The following is a 13,401-nucleotide window of genomic DNA, read 5'->3' as shown; positions in this document are numbered from 1 at the left end:
TATAGTCAAAAGCGTTTGTTCGGTGCCCCGGGGCGGGTCATTTCTCTGGCAGCCCCCCCTCAATACTTGACCACATACCTCTTACATCCAGGGACATCTCCTGTCATGTAGACCTTCTCTTTCCTCTTCTCCTCTGCCATGCGAAATTCTTTCAGCCGCATCTCGTCTCTACAGAGTTTGTAACACAGACATTTTAGATTTCTAAATTTTTCCATCAACCTCCCCATCCTGGTGTCCCCACAGTGTTATCCTGCTGTCACCCCCAATACTGTGCCCGTTGTGCCCCCCAATGCCCCAGGTACTATACTGCTGAAAAAATAGTGACCCTAAAAGACATAATTGGGGTAATTTATCAAACTGGTGTAGAGTAGAACTGGATTTCCAAAAGAGCTGTCAAATATGAAAGGTGGAATCTGATTGGCTGCTATGGGCAACTAAGCCAGTTCTACTTTACACCAGTTTGATAAATTACCCCAAATGTCCCTATAGTGTCAACAGCAGCTATAATGTCCCCTAGAGTGCCCCCAGTAATAATAATACCTTATATTGTGCTCCAGGTAATAATGCCTGTATAGTGTCCCCAAAATAATAGAATGGCCCCTACAGTGCCTCCTTAATAGCAAGGCCCCCATGCTGCACCCCACACAGTTATTTCCCCCACACTGCCCCCACACAGTAGTGTCCCCCACACAGTAGTGTCCCCCACGCTGCCCCCCACACAATAGTGTCCCCCACGCTGCCCCCCACACAGTAGTGTCCCCCACGCTGCCCTCCACACAGTAGTCCCCCCACAAAGTAGTGTCCCTCAGTCAGACAAGTATTATATGCTGTGGACTCAGTTCCACTATACAGCGAGGATGAGCTACTAGAGGACAGTCAGCAGCTACTGGTCAGCCAAGATGTGGAGGAGACATCCACCGCTTTCTCCGGTAGGCTGGCAAGTAGTGATGAGGAGAGTGGCATGGGAGCTGGTGGTGCGAGCGGTCAGGCTACTGACCCAGAAAACGTTGAGGCGGACATCAGTGACGTAGCTGATCGCACTTGGGAGCCGGGTGAATTAGAGGCCTTATCAGCATCGGGAGAAGAGGGTGGCAGCTTGCCCGTGAGGCAGCGGCGGAGCCAGCAAGTCGCTAGCATGGTTGGGAGTCAGCAGGGTGGCAGCAGTGGGAGGTCGGGAGCCAAACGTGCCCGGGGTAGACCACCAGCTTCGCTGGAGCCTACCTGCCCGGAAAGTATCTACTCGGCGGTGTGGCAGTTTTTTGTTAAGCTGCCAGAGGAGGTGAACATGACTATTTGTAGAATCTGTGAGCAGAAGGTGAAGTGTGGCCAGGGTGCCAATGTTGGCACCACGGCCCTGCGTCAACATATGCAGCGTTACCATAAAGTGGCCTGGGAAAACCGTGGATCCGATGTGGTGGTCCAGCCTGCTGCAGCAACCGCTGCATCACCCAGTGGCACACACCCAGTTTCAGGCAGTCGAGGCTCCACTACCTTAGCCGAAGGGAGCTGTCTGTCCTTCCCATCATCTGCTGATCCTGATGCTCCTGTTCCTACTCCTACTCCTCATCAGTCATTCCATCAGCAATCGATCACTGAAGTGATTGCCAAGAGACAACAGTATGAGTGCACTCATCCAATGGCGCAGAAGCTGAATGTGCTCCTGGCCACGTTGCTGGTGCTGCAGTCCCTCCCTTTCCAAGTGGTGGACTCTGCACCTTTCAGAGAACTGATGGCTTGTGCCGAGCCAAGGTGGAGAGTCCCAAGCCATCATTTCTTTGCCAAAAAGGCAGTACCAGCACTGCACACGTATGTAGAACAGAAGGTGGGCCAGTCCTTGAGCCTGTCGGTGTCTGCTAAAGTGCACGGCAGCGCCGACGTGTGGAGCTGTAACTAAGGTCAGGAACAATACATGTCTTTTACGGCCCACTGGGTGAATGTAGTTCCTGCACAGCGACACCAGCAACTTGGCCAGGTGACGCCGCTTCCGCCTCCACGTTCTCACACCGTTGGTCTTGCGACAATGTCCGCCTCTGCCTCCCCATCCTCCACCGAGTTGTGAGATGGGGAAACAGCTCTCATTGTCTGAACACTGTTTGTATAGATTAAATTAAATGCTCTGGACTGACATTCTGCTGTTTGGCCACAAGATGCTGCTGTTTCCAAAACACAGCTAACAGACTGCATATATTTTTATATTCATGAGAGGTGGAGTTTCAGAGCCTGCAGAAGAAAAGGCCATCTTAGAGGAAGCTGAGACTGAAGAACTGTGTAAGCAGAGAATCCAACGGCATCCAGATGTGAGAGCATACCTCAGTGACAAGAGCTGCAGCTAAGTGAAGCTGATCGTGTTCAAGACCCTGATCCTGTCCAAAGGAACGAGGATTGCTTGCAGGAACGCTGATGAGAGCTGAGGAGCAAAGACACATACACTGCGGTACCGCATGCTTGTTGGAGAGGCATTTGTTCTGTTCAGAGTCACCAGCGGATGCAGAGCAGACCCGGGTCGGTAAGATCGTGCACGCACCTCATTACAGTGTTGGTGCCTAGAGACTATGACCAGGCCTGTAGTTAGTTAGTTAGGGTCTCTGTTTGTGTCGGGCCACAAGTGTTACTACTGTTCATTGCAAGGACTCCATAACTTAAAGTGGCATTTCACATTGGAGAGCTGATAAAATTCCCACAAACTCAAGCCAGGCTGGCGTTTTGCTCAGAAGGAATACTCAGGCACGTGCTACAGGACCAGTTATGGGAGGGGGAATACTGTAGATCTTTGTAAGATTGTAAGCTGTTGTGCTGCACCGCAGGCTAACCCGTACCACACACCCATACAGTGGTTCTTGTTCTTTTAGGGTAATAACAGGTAAGGTGTGTCAGTTTAGTTGTGCCCGCCAATAGGTAAATTACTGCACTTTCCTCCTGCATTCATCGGAGGGCGCCGTGCTGTGCAGCACAAGGGTCTCAGTCTTCGGGCTGGGTGTATGTAAATTTATTGTATGTTCCCAGCATTTGTGGTTGTGTTTATTGCTACATTTAAGTAAAATTCTGTTTTGGCAAAAGCTGGTGTTGGGGTTGCTTTCCTTGTTCGTGACTTCGCTATATCCTGGGGAGCCCACCCCGGGACACGGCTTAGGCTACTTTCACACTGGCGTTTCTGGGTCCGCTTGTGAGATCCGTTTCAGGGCTCTCACAAGCGGCCCAAAACGGATCAGTTCAGCCCCAATGCATTCTGAATGGATAAGGATCCGTTCAGAATGCATCAATTTGGCTGTGTTTGGTCTCCGTTGCGTTTTTTAGACGGTCACTAAAACCCAGCTTGCAGCGTTTTGGTGTCCGTCTGACGATGCAGAGCCAAACGGATCCATCTAGACTTACAATGTAAGTCAATGGGGACAGATCCGTTTTTCACTGACACAATATGGTGCAATTGAAAACGGATCCGTCCCCCATTGACTTTCAATGTAAGTCAAGACGGATCCGTTTTAACTTAAACTTTTTTTAAAATTAATAATGCAAACGGATCCGTTATTAACGGATACAAGCGTTTGCATTATTGGTGTGGATCCGTCTGTGCAGATACAAGACGGATCCGCACAAAACGCGAGTGTGAAAGTAGCCTTACAGTGTCCTCAGACTCCACTGCAGGGACAATTCCCAGTGCCCCTCCAGCATACCACATGTGCAGGGCACAGCGGTGTCACGCTGTTCTGCACCTCATTTTCCTGGGCGAACAGAGTCACACAGGGGACGAACTGCTCAGTGTCCTTCATCAAGAAATCTAATCCTGGTTTTCTCCACGACAACTCAAAATCGGAACCATGGTGACCAACAACGGGAAGAACATGGTGTCGGCGCTGCGTCAAGGAAGGCTGAGCCATGCGCCCTGCATGACACACGTGTTTAATCTGGTTGTCAAGCACTTCCTGAAGTCTTTCACCCATCTGCAAGACATCCTAAAAATGGCCAGGAAACTTTGCATGCACTTCAGCCACTCGTACACCACAAAGCACATCCTCCTTTAGCTGCAGCGGCAGAACGGCATCCCCCAACATAGGCTGATATGCAACGTTTCCACCCGTTGGAATTCCACCCTCCATATGTTGGACCCAGTGGCGTAGCCTGGGTTGCCAGCACCCGGGGCAAGCCAAGTATTGCCCCCCCCCCAACCTGTGGCCACGCCCCTTTTTACAGATAATGTAGTAGATATCAACTGCAGTCCTATGTAACACCACAGATAACTCTGTGTACAGATAATGTAGTAGATGGGTGTGAGCCCCCAGAATTCAGAACACGCACAGTGTGACCGGAAGTCTGGGGCCAGGCTGCTACAGTGGGGGGCAAAATTCAATATCTAGCGCACATACCTCTTACATCCAGTGACGTTTCTTTGATGTAGATGTTCCTTCTCCTTTCACACCAGACCACATTTTTAAGCCATTTCTCGTCTCTGCAGTTTGACAAAAAAAATCTTACTTTACTACTTTTCCATCATCCTCCCATCTTCTGGACAAATCATCCTACCATCCCCAATACTCTGCCTGCCGTGCTTCCCAATAATATACTAAAGAAACAGATAAACCCCCAGATAATAGTAGTACCATGCAGATAGTGCCCTTTAATAATTATTGGCACACAGTGCCCTAAAATAACTGCACCCAGCAAATAGTGCCCTTGACACTAATAGTGTAAACATAACGTCCCCCAAAAATAATTGTGGTAAGCTGATACTGTGCCAAGGTGTCCCCACGGTAATAGTGCTCCCAAAAGTCCCACCAATAGGAATAATTCTCTGCTAGAGCACACATGGTAGTAAAAGTGCTCCTACAGTGCCCCCCAACATGTCCCCACTGTGCCCCAGAAGTAATATTGCTCTCATAGTGCCCATACTAGTAATCATGTTCCCCCTAGACCCCTAGTAGTAATAAAGCCCACCATAATGCCCCGGTAGTAATAATTCTCCTTATAATGTGCAAAAATACCCCCTTTTAATGCCCCCAGTTGAGCTAATGTCCTCATAGTGCCCCCATAATGTGCCAGTATAAATTACCTCCATAGTGCTCCTCTCCCCTCTTCTCCTAGTGGCCCCCATAATGTACCAGTATAAAATGCCCCATATATAGTGCCTCAGTAGATGCCCTCAGTTTCCCCCATAATTTGCAAGTATAAAATACCCCTTTTTAGTGCCCCCGTAGATGACCCCATAGTACTCCTCTCTCCCCTTCCCCATAGTACCTACCATAATGTTCCCCAGTATAAAATTCCCCTATACAGAGCCCCCCATATAAAATACTCCTTCTTTGTGGCCTCAGTAGATGACCCCAATAATGTGCCAGTAAGAAGTGCCATCCAATAATGTGCCAGTAAGAAGTCCCCCCATAGATGCCCCCCAATAATGTGCCACCAATAATGTGCCAGTAAGAAGTGCCCCCCCCAATCGTATGCCAGTAACAAGTGCCCCCCATAGATGGCCCCCCAATCATGTGCCAGTAGCTAGTATTGTACCATATAAAAAAACACTTATACTTACCTCCATGGCAGCGATGCGATGCAGGCCTCTTCTGGCCTGTGTCCTGCGTTGTACGGCTCAGGCGGCGTGATGACGTCATCGCAGCGCCGCCTGCACCGCCCTCTGATAGGCTGCAGGCACTAGGCCTGCAGCCTATCAGAGGAATGGGGAAGAGAGATGCCTCTCCCTCCCCTGCCCCACAGCACATCCATCTGTATCGCTGTCCTGAGGACGGCGATACAGATTACTATGGGGATGAGCCTTCCCCTGTGTAACTTCGATGTCAGCCAGTGGCAGCTCATGCGTGACACCTGCTGTTTGCTCAGGCCCTTTGAGTAGGCCACATTATTTGTCAGTCGCCAGGACTACGGGATGAACAACGTCATTCCACTTCTTCATGTCCTGGAACAGATGCTGGTAAATCTGGCTGGTCAGGGGACTGGAGATGTGGTGCCTAGACCTCACAGCCACATGAGCCCTGTGGGGACTGAACTGCAGGAGGAGGACATTGGAGCACAAGCAATGTGTAGCGAAATTGATGGTTTTTATACACAGGTGACAGACAGGAGGAGCAGGAGCAGCCAGAGGAGCTATAGGGCGATGAGGAAGACAAGGCAGAGGACCCAGACACACCGTGGCAGTATCCAGTGGAGATGGAGACAGGGAGTTCCTCCGAGTCACTTGCACAAATGGCCCAATGCATGCTCACTTGCTTGCGTAGTGACAGCCGAATTGTCAGCATTTGGCAGAGGGATGACTTCTGGCTCTCCACCTTGTTGGACCCTCGCTACCAGTCCAAAATGGGGTCCTTTATTACACCCACTGAGAGGGAGGACAAACTGAACTACTATAGAGACATCCTATGTAGTCATTTGGCCGCTGCCTATCTGCGCCATCGTCCATCCTCTTGCAGTACTGCTCCCAGTCCATGCAAACTTCCGTCAGTGTAGAGTGTGAATGGTCTGTCATACTGAGCATAAGCCAGGATGGGGGTTCTAATCAGGGCTTTCTTCAACTCGTCAAACACTTGCTGCTTTGGCAGCCCCCATGATATGGGTCGTGTCTTCAGACCCTGGGCAGTCCCTCTCAAGAGTTCGCGTAGCGGACCGGCGATCTTCGCAAAGCCCTTTATAAATCTTCTATAGTAACCAGCCAATCCTAGGAATGCTTTTACTTTTTGAAGCGTCTTAGGTTGCTGCCACTTACTCACTGCCTCTACTTTACTCTCTGCGGGGCGAACTCCCTCCGCTGATACGATGTTTCCCAGATACTCTAGGCTAGTTTGGAATAGATGGCACTTCCTCAGTTTGGTCTTAAGGCTAAGAGCGCGGAGCCTACCGAACACTTGCTGCAGTCTCCTCAAATGTTCTTTAAACGTAGGTGCATGGACTATCACATCATCCAGGTAGATTAGAATTGATTCAAAGTTCAGTTCACCCAGGCAGTGTTCCATTAGGCAGAATGTACCCGGAGCATTCGTCAGTCCGAAGGGTATTCTGTTGAGCTCATACAGCCCCATGGGTAGGATAAAGGCTGTCTTCTGTCTATCCTTCTCTGCCATGGGTACTTGCCAGTAGCTGCTCGCCAAGTCCAGAGTTGAGAAATAATTGGCACGCTGTAGAGTCGTCAATGTCTCTTCAATCCTAGGCAGAGGAAAAGTCTTTTACTGTGGCAGCGTTTTACTTTCGATAGTCCACACAGAACCTAAAGGACCCATCCTTCTTCCGCACCAAGACCACTGGTGTGGCCCACGGGCTTTGGCTCTCTTTTACCACTCCACTATCTAACATCTGTGACAGCATCATTTTCACTTCTTGGTAGAGAGTGGGCGGAATCTGCCGGTACCTTTCTCGAATCGGGGGAGTATCGGTATTTTGTGTTACATAGCCGTTGTGCACCCGAAGTCCTCCTCACATCGCGAAAAGGCGGATTGAAACTCCTATAGCACTGCTTCAATCTTCTCTATCTGATCGGCGGTGAACTGGTTCACATCCATCTCCATTTGTTCTAAGATCTGCCAGCCATTCCACTCAGGTGTGGGTTACTCCACAGAGTTCTGGTCCACTGCCAAAGTCCAGGCATCATTTTCAAGAGCCCGTAGGCCAAACTGACTACCTGCGAGTGGTTCTCCTTGCAGCACATACAACTTAGCCACTTTCTCCCCAGCATGGAAGGTAACTTTATGATCGTGTACATTGACACATCGAACTAACACATGTCTCTCCGTGACTGTCATGATGGTCCTGGTGACCACTGGGCTACGGCTGGCTTCAGACATGCCCAGGGGTTCTATCAGCATATCTATCCCATTCAGTTTCCGCCGGCTTCCGACAGGCATTCGAACTATCTTCTCCTGTTGCGGAGGTACAGTGCAGGCTCTTCCATATGGGGCATACGTTGCTCCAACCGGCTTACCCTCAGGAGTGCTTTTGAAGATACTGCATGTCCGGATCAACCTCTGAAATGCTCTCTGGGTAGCCTTGTGGGAAGTCGTCTTCCTCCAATAACTTGGGTCCACCTTTGTAAACATGAGCTGATCCGATTCCCGCAGAACGTTCATTCCCAATACAACAGGAGCTCCGTCCCAAGCCGGTTTCTCTACAAGCACCACTCCCTTCTTGCCGACATCTTGTCCGCATAGCTTCATTCTAATCCAAGCTACTCCGAACACAGGTATAGCAGTCTGATTTACCACCGTCAGCTTAATCACGGTGGCTTTGTCAGGCTTTGTGAGGTAGCCAAAGTATCTCTCAAAGAACTTCACTAGCATTGTGGTTACTTCCGACCCTGTCTACAAGACATTTCACCATCTGTTCTTCAATCTGCACCTGTAGGTAGGGGCTTTTGGTCACCAGGTCCCGGAGTTCGTTAGGGGTAACCTGGCAACTGGCCTCCCCTGCGGTGTGCCCCACTACCATGAGGGGTTCCCATTTAATGGTGGCTGTTCTGGATTCAGGGCCTTTTGTGGGCATTGACGGGAGATATGTCCTCTTTCTCTGCAAATCCAACACTGCGGCCCCCTTGCCTTCCTGTCTTTTGAAAGACCACACATTTGTGCATCTTTAGGTGGGGATGGACCAGCCCAGTGCTCGATATAGAGGGGGACCCATGGGGGCAGCACCCCTTTTCCAGTAATCGGACTGAACTGGGGTCATCGATGGAGCCTATAACTGTGCCAATTGCCTCTGAATTTCTCCCAGGGATACACTCAGTGCCTTCACTGCCTCTCACAGATCCTTTTCATCAGAGGGAGCTCTTTGACTTCCTGCATCCTGCATCCTTACGGTGTAAGCCCCATAGCAACATAGCATCCACCAGGATACGTTCCCTGAGAGCCTGGCAAAGAGGAGGGCTACGCAATCCAAGAACGAACTGGTCCCAGAGGAATTGATCTCCATTTCCAAGAATGTTAGCACCGTTGGCCTCTCTCTTCCGTACATGTGACCAGATCTCCTGGAGGGCGTTGGCAAACTGGGGAATAGTCTCATCTTCACGCTGGAAGCTAGTGAAGAAACAGGACCTAAGGCTGCCGGTACTGGTCGTTTCTCCGTAGATAGACTCGAGAATATAGCATCCAGTGTTTTCCCTTCCTCTTCTGGACGTAGCATGACAATGCGTCTAGCATCCCCTTCCAAGGCGTTCAGCGCCACATCTGATTGTAAATCTGGAGCCAAGTTGTACAACCTGAGGGTGCTCTTAAGGTGTGCGGCCCAGTCTTCTAGCAGCATATTGTGGCCATATAGCAGCATATTGTGGCCATCAAACCCTTCCAGAATCTGCAGAGAAGATCTCTTCTGGTCTCCAGCAGCACCAAGCACCGCCTCCGTCTCTTCACTTCCTGCTCCCGCCCCCCACAGGGAGAATGTGATGCAATAAGTAATTTGCTAAGTGCAGTGTCAAACCTCCATATACAGCCTGCTATCATACTTCTAGAGGTCCAACACAGCCCATAATTTAGCTAATTACCAACTTTGCAAACAAAACAGGTTATTAATATTACTCTTATAGGCAGCTCCATGTAGACTTTTAGCATGTTATCCTTTGCTGCCATCTACTGACCAAAGTGAGACATTGCAGTAATTATACAATTTACACATGCAGAGTATTGCACAGTATTTGGACTGCACTGTGGAAAGGGTTAATATACAGCCAGCTAATACTGAGAGACTTTTAGACTTTCTGTAGGCACTGAAAAGCTGGTAAGTTTTCACAGTTACCATAGGAAAATATGCAGAGTTAAGTTTTGGAGGGGAAAAACAGATATAGTGACCTTTTGACTGTCTGGTTAAGCTCCTTCTAGACTGTTGATAGGTCTGAAAACTGCTTACGGTGCGTTCACACATGAGCGTACGGGATGGAGCGTTCTGTATGCGTGATTGTATGCGCGTTTACAATCGCGGCTCCGGAACAAGCGAACGCCCATTGTCGCGCGCCCCAAAGAAGCTCCTGTACTTCTTAGGGCGTCGGGCGTTTTACAGCGCGATCGTACGCGCTGTAAAACGCTCAGGTTAGAACCATGCCCATAGGAAAGCATTGGTTCTTGCCTGTTGAGCATTTTACAGCGCGTAGGAACGCGCTGTAAAACGCTCAGGTGTGAACCCAGCCTTAGTCCTTCCCATTGACTTATATTGAGACTCAGCACAAGTCCATGGCAGACTGAAATTGCAACATTGCTTCTGTTAGGCTGTGCATCTCCAGCTTCACTACTCCCACTAGAAGGTTCTAGGTCAGCTAGAAATTGTATAAAGTGAAGCAGTCAGATATTAGTTGTCTGCAGATAAGGGCCTGTGTTCAGTAGAAGAAACTGTGCCAGACTCCATGAGTGAGCAGACGCTGAGATGGGGATACTGAGCCACAGACCTTGGTACCACTTTTGCCAGGGTACCAGTCCTCTGAGAAACAGAGTGACAGCTAGGCTCACGCCTTTCTTCAGCACAGAACAGCCAGCTCAGTGCCTTGCCTGCATTGTTTTGCACTTCCTCCAGTAAAGAAGCACACTCGTTTACTGCAAACCCCGACTCTCTGGTCTAATTTCCCAATGGGTTTCACATGCCTTACCACTCCTTCCAGAGAGCAGCAATGCATGGTGACACCTCATTGGTGCACGGGGGACCCAGTGCAGCATTGGGGCCACACCAAAGTCAGCCAGCTACTGCAATGGCAGACGGGACATGAGTTGCACACATTTTGAAAAGTGGATAGATTTTTGCTGGCTAAACCAAGGTATGGAGTCTAAGGGATTCCATGGTTTTCCCCCTTTATCCCATATACAATGATGTAGACTTCACTGCAGAGAATCCTGAGGTTGTGACACCCGTAAGAGTCTCAGATTGGCAGTGATAGCCAGCAGAATTGTAAGAGTATTCAGAAACAGGCAGGAGGTCAGCAGAATTACCCAGGATGAAGAGAGGAAGCATGGTGTAGAACAGGCCAACATAAGTATTGTGGAAATACAAGTACCAGGCAGTCCAAGGGGGAATCCAAAAGGAACATCAGTGGGAATTACAAGATCAGCAATAAGAGTAAACAGTCATAGATTTATAGCAAGCATAAGACAACATCCTGAGGCCGAAACAAAGTTTAAATAGGCCACCGTGGCATCATCTTGCCTTGGCAACCCCACACCACTGAGAGGACATAGCTTTCAGGAAGAAGATGAGGTGGGTGCTGTTATATGTCTAGAAGTTGGACACCTAGGACCTCTAGTCGCCACTGCAAGAAGAGAGGGCTGTAGGCTGTCTAGCAACCACACGCTTACTATGGTTGGGAGTTGTTACAGCTGCTGAGACTTTCCTTTGGAACCTGGATGGCTAAGAAACATTTATTATGACTATTATTGCAACTGTGTTGGTAAATTCAGGTCATTTAAAGGGGTTGTCCCACGAAAAATATTCTACAGTTTTCAAACTAGCACCTGGATCTGAATACTTTTGTAGTTGCATGTAATTACAAATTTAGCATAGCCACTGAGTTATTCAATAAAATGTACCTGCTGTTTGTTTTTTCTTATTTCTTTGACCTGCTCACCGAGAAGGCCGCACATGCTCAGTTTCATCCTTCAACTGCTTTCTGAGCTGTGATAGGGAGAGCTGAGACCCACAACAGAAAAGACACTCCTCCCTTTGAGCTGTGAGGTTGATACATTTAGAAGAGCAATGAGTGGGGAGATGTCTGGATCCATGTGAGGTACAGGGCTGGTTCTAGTTTTGTTAGAAAGATAGTGGCTTTTCTCACATTGTTGGTCCCTGGGGCCATGCAGTAAAAGGAGGAGGCACCCTTTCTTCTATTGGGGCACACCCTGATTCTGGGGCTTCTGCCTGGTGGTAGTTGGGGTGCAAAATGGGAGTTGTAGTAAATCCAACAACATTAATGCACAGTTTCTTCTGTACACAGTGCAAATCCTTTCCCCAGATAGCGATGTATGGAGACTGGCAAAGCTCGGAGTTATCACTCTCTTTGTACATTGTCTTTCTAATGTCTCTCTCAGTAGAATCTATGGCTGGCAACAGTACCTTCGCGATAATGGCTGTAGTGTCCACAGCAGGATAGAGGGTTTTTGAAGGCACACCTGACCAGGACGTGTCCAAGTGTGAAGGGTGCCTTAACATTGTCCCTCACTTCAGCAAAGTCTGCATAGCTGTATTAGCGGTTACCTATGCTTGGCTAGGCAGATTCTAAGGCCTCTTTCACACTTGCGTTGTCCGGATCCGGCGTGTACTCCACTTGCCGGAATTACACTCCGGATCCGGAAAAACGCAAGTGTACTGAAAGCATTTGAAGACGGAACCGTCTTCCAAATGCTTTCAGTGTTACTATGGCACCCAGGACGCTATTAAAGTCCTGGTTGCCATAGTAGGAGCGGGGAGCGGGGGAGCGGTATACTTACAGTCCGTGCGGCTCCCGGGGCGCTCCAGAATGACGTCAGAGCGCCCCATGCGCATGAATGACGTGATCCATGCGATCACGTGATCCATGCGCTTGGGGCGCCCTGACGTCACTCTGGAGCGCCCGGGGAGCCGCACGGACGGTAAGTACACTGCTCCCCCGCTCCCCGCTACACTTACCATGGCTGTCAGGACTTTAGCGTCCCGGCAGCCATGGTAACCACTCTGAAAAAGCTAAATGTCGGCTCCGGCAATGCGCCGAAACGACGTTTAGCTTAAGGCCGGATCCGGATCAATGCCTTCCAATGGGCATTAATTCCGGATCCGGCCTTGCGGCAAGTGTTCCGGATTTTTGGCCGGAGCAAAAAGCGCAGCATGCTGCGGTATTTTCTCCGGCCAACAAACGTTCCGTACCGGAACTGAAGACATCCTGATGCATCCTGAACGGATTACTCTCCATTCAGAATGCATTAGGATAATCCTGATCAGGATTCTTCCGGCATAGAGCCCCGACGACGGAACTCTATGCCGGAAGACAATAACGCAGGTGTGAAAGAGCCCTAAGTTATCCTCTTTCTCTCTTCTTTGTCTCTCTTCTTCTTTCTCTCTCTCTCTCTCTTTCTGTTGATCTTGCAGAAACCAGTGAGTCTCTGTAGTTTGAGGCCTCAGAAGAAAGAGCACTGGTCACTGCTTTCTTCCTCCAACGACTGCAGTGTGCACTATTCTAACGTTAGGGGTGGGGCCAGCCCACATTTACCCTCCTACAAGGGCATACCATGTTATGATGGCTATACATTATATAACAATACAATACATTGAATAACAAACAATTTAAAGATATTCCGCTCTGAAACCGCATGCTTTGATCTACTTTTGTCCCTGGCAATAGATGCCTCATGTGCTGAACCATAATTTAACCATGTATTAACCAAGAGTTTTTAGAATGATGAGTGAACTGACAGGTCTTAAAGGGAACCTGCCATCAACTTTATGCTGCCCATACTAACGGCAGAA

The sequence above is a fragment of the Bufo bufo genome, chromosome 3 (genome assembly GCF_905171765.1).
Source record: "Bufo bufo chromosome 3, aBufBuf1.1, whole genome shotgun sequence".
NCBI classification, from domain to species: domain Eukaryota; kingdom Metazoa; phylum Chordata; class Amphibia; order Anura; family Bufonidae; genus Bufo; species Bufo bufo.
This window is presented reverse-complemented; position numbering follows the sequence as displayed.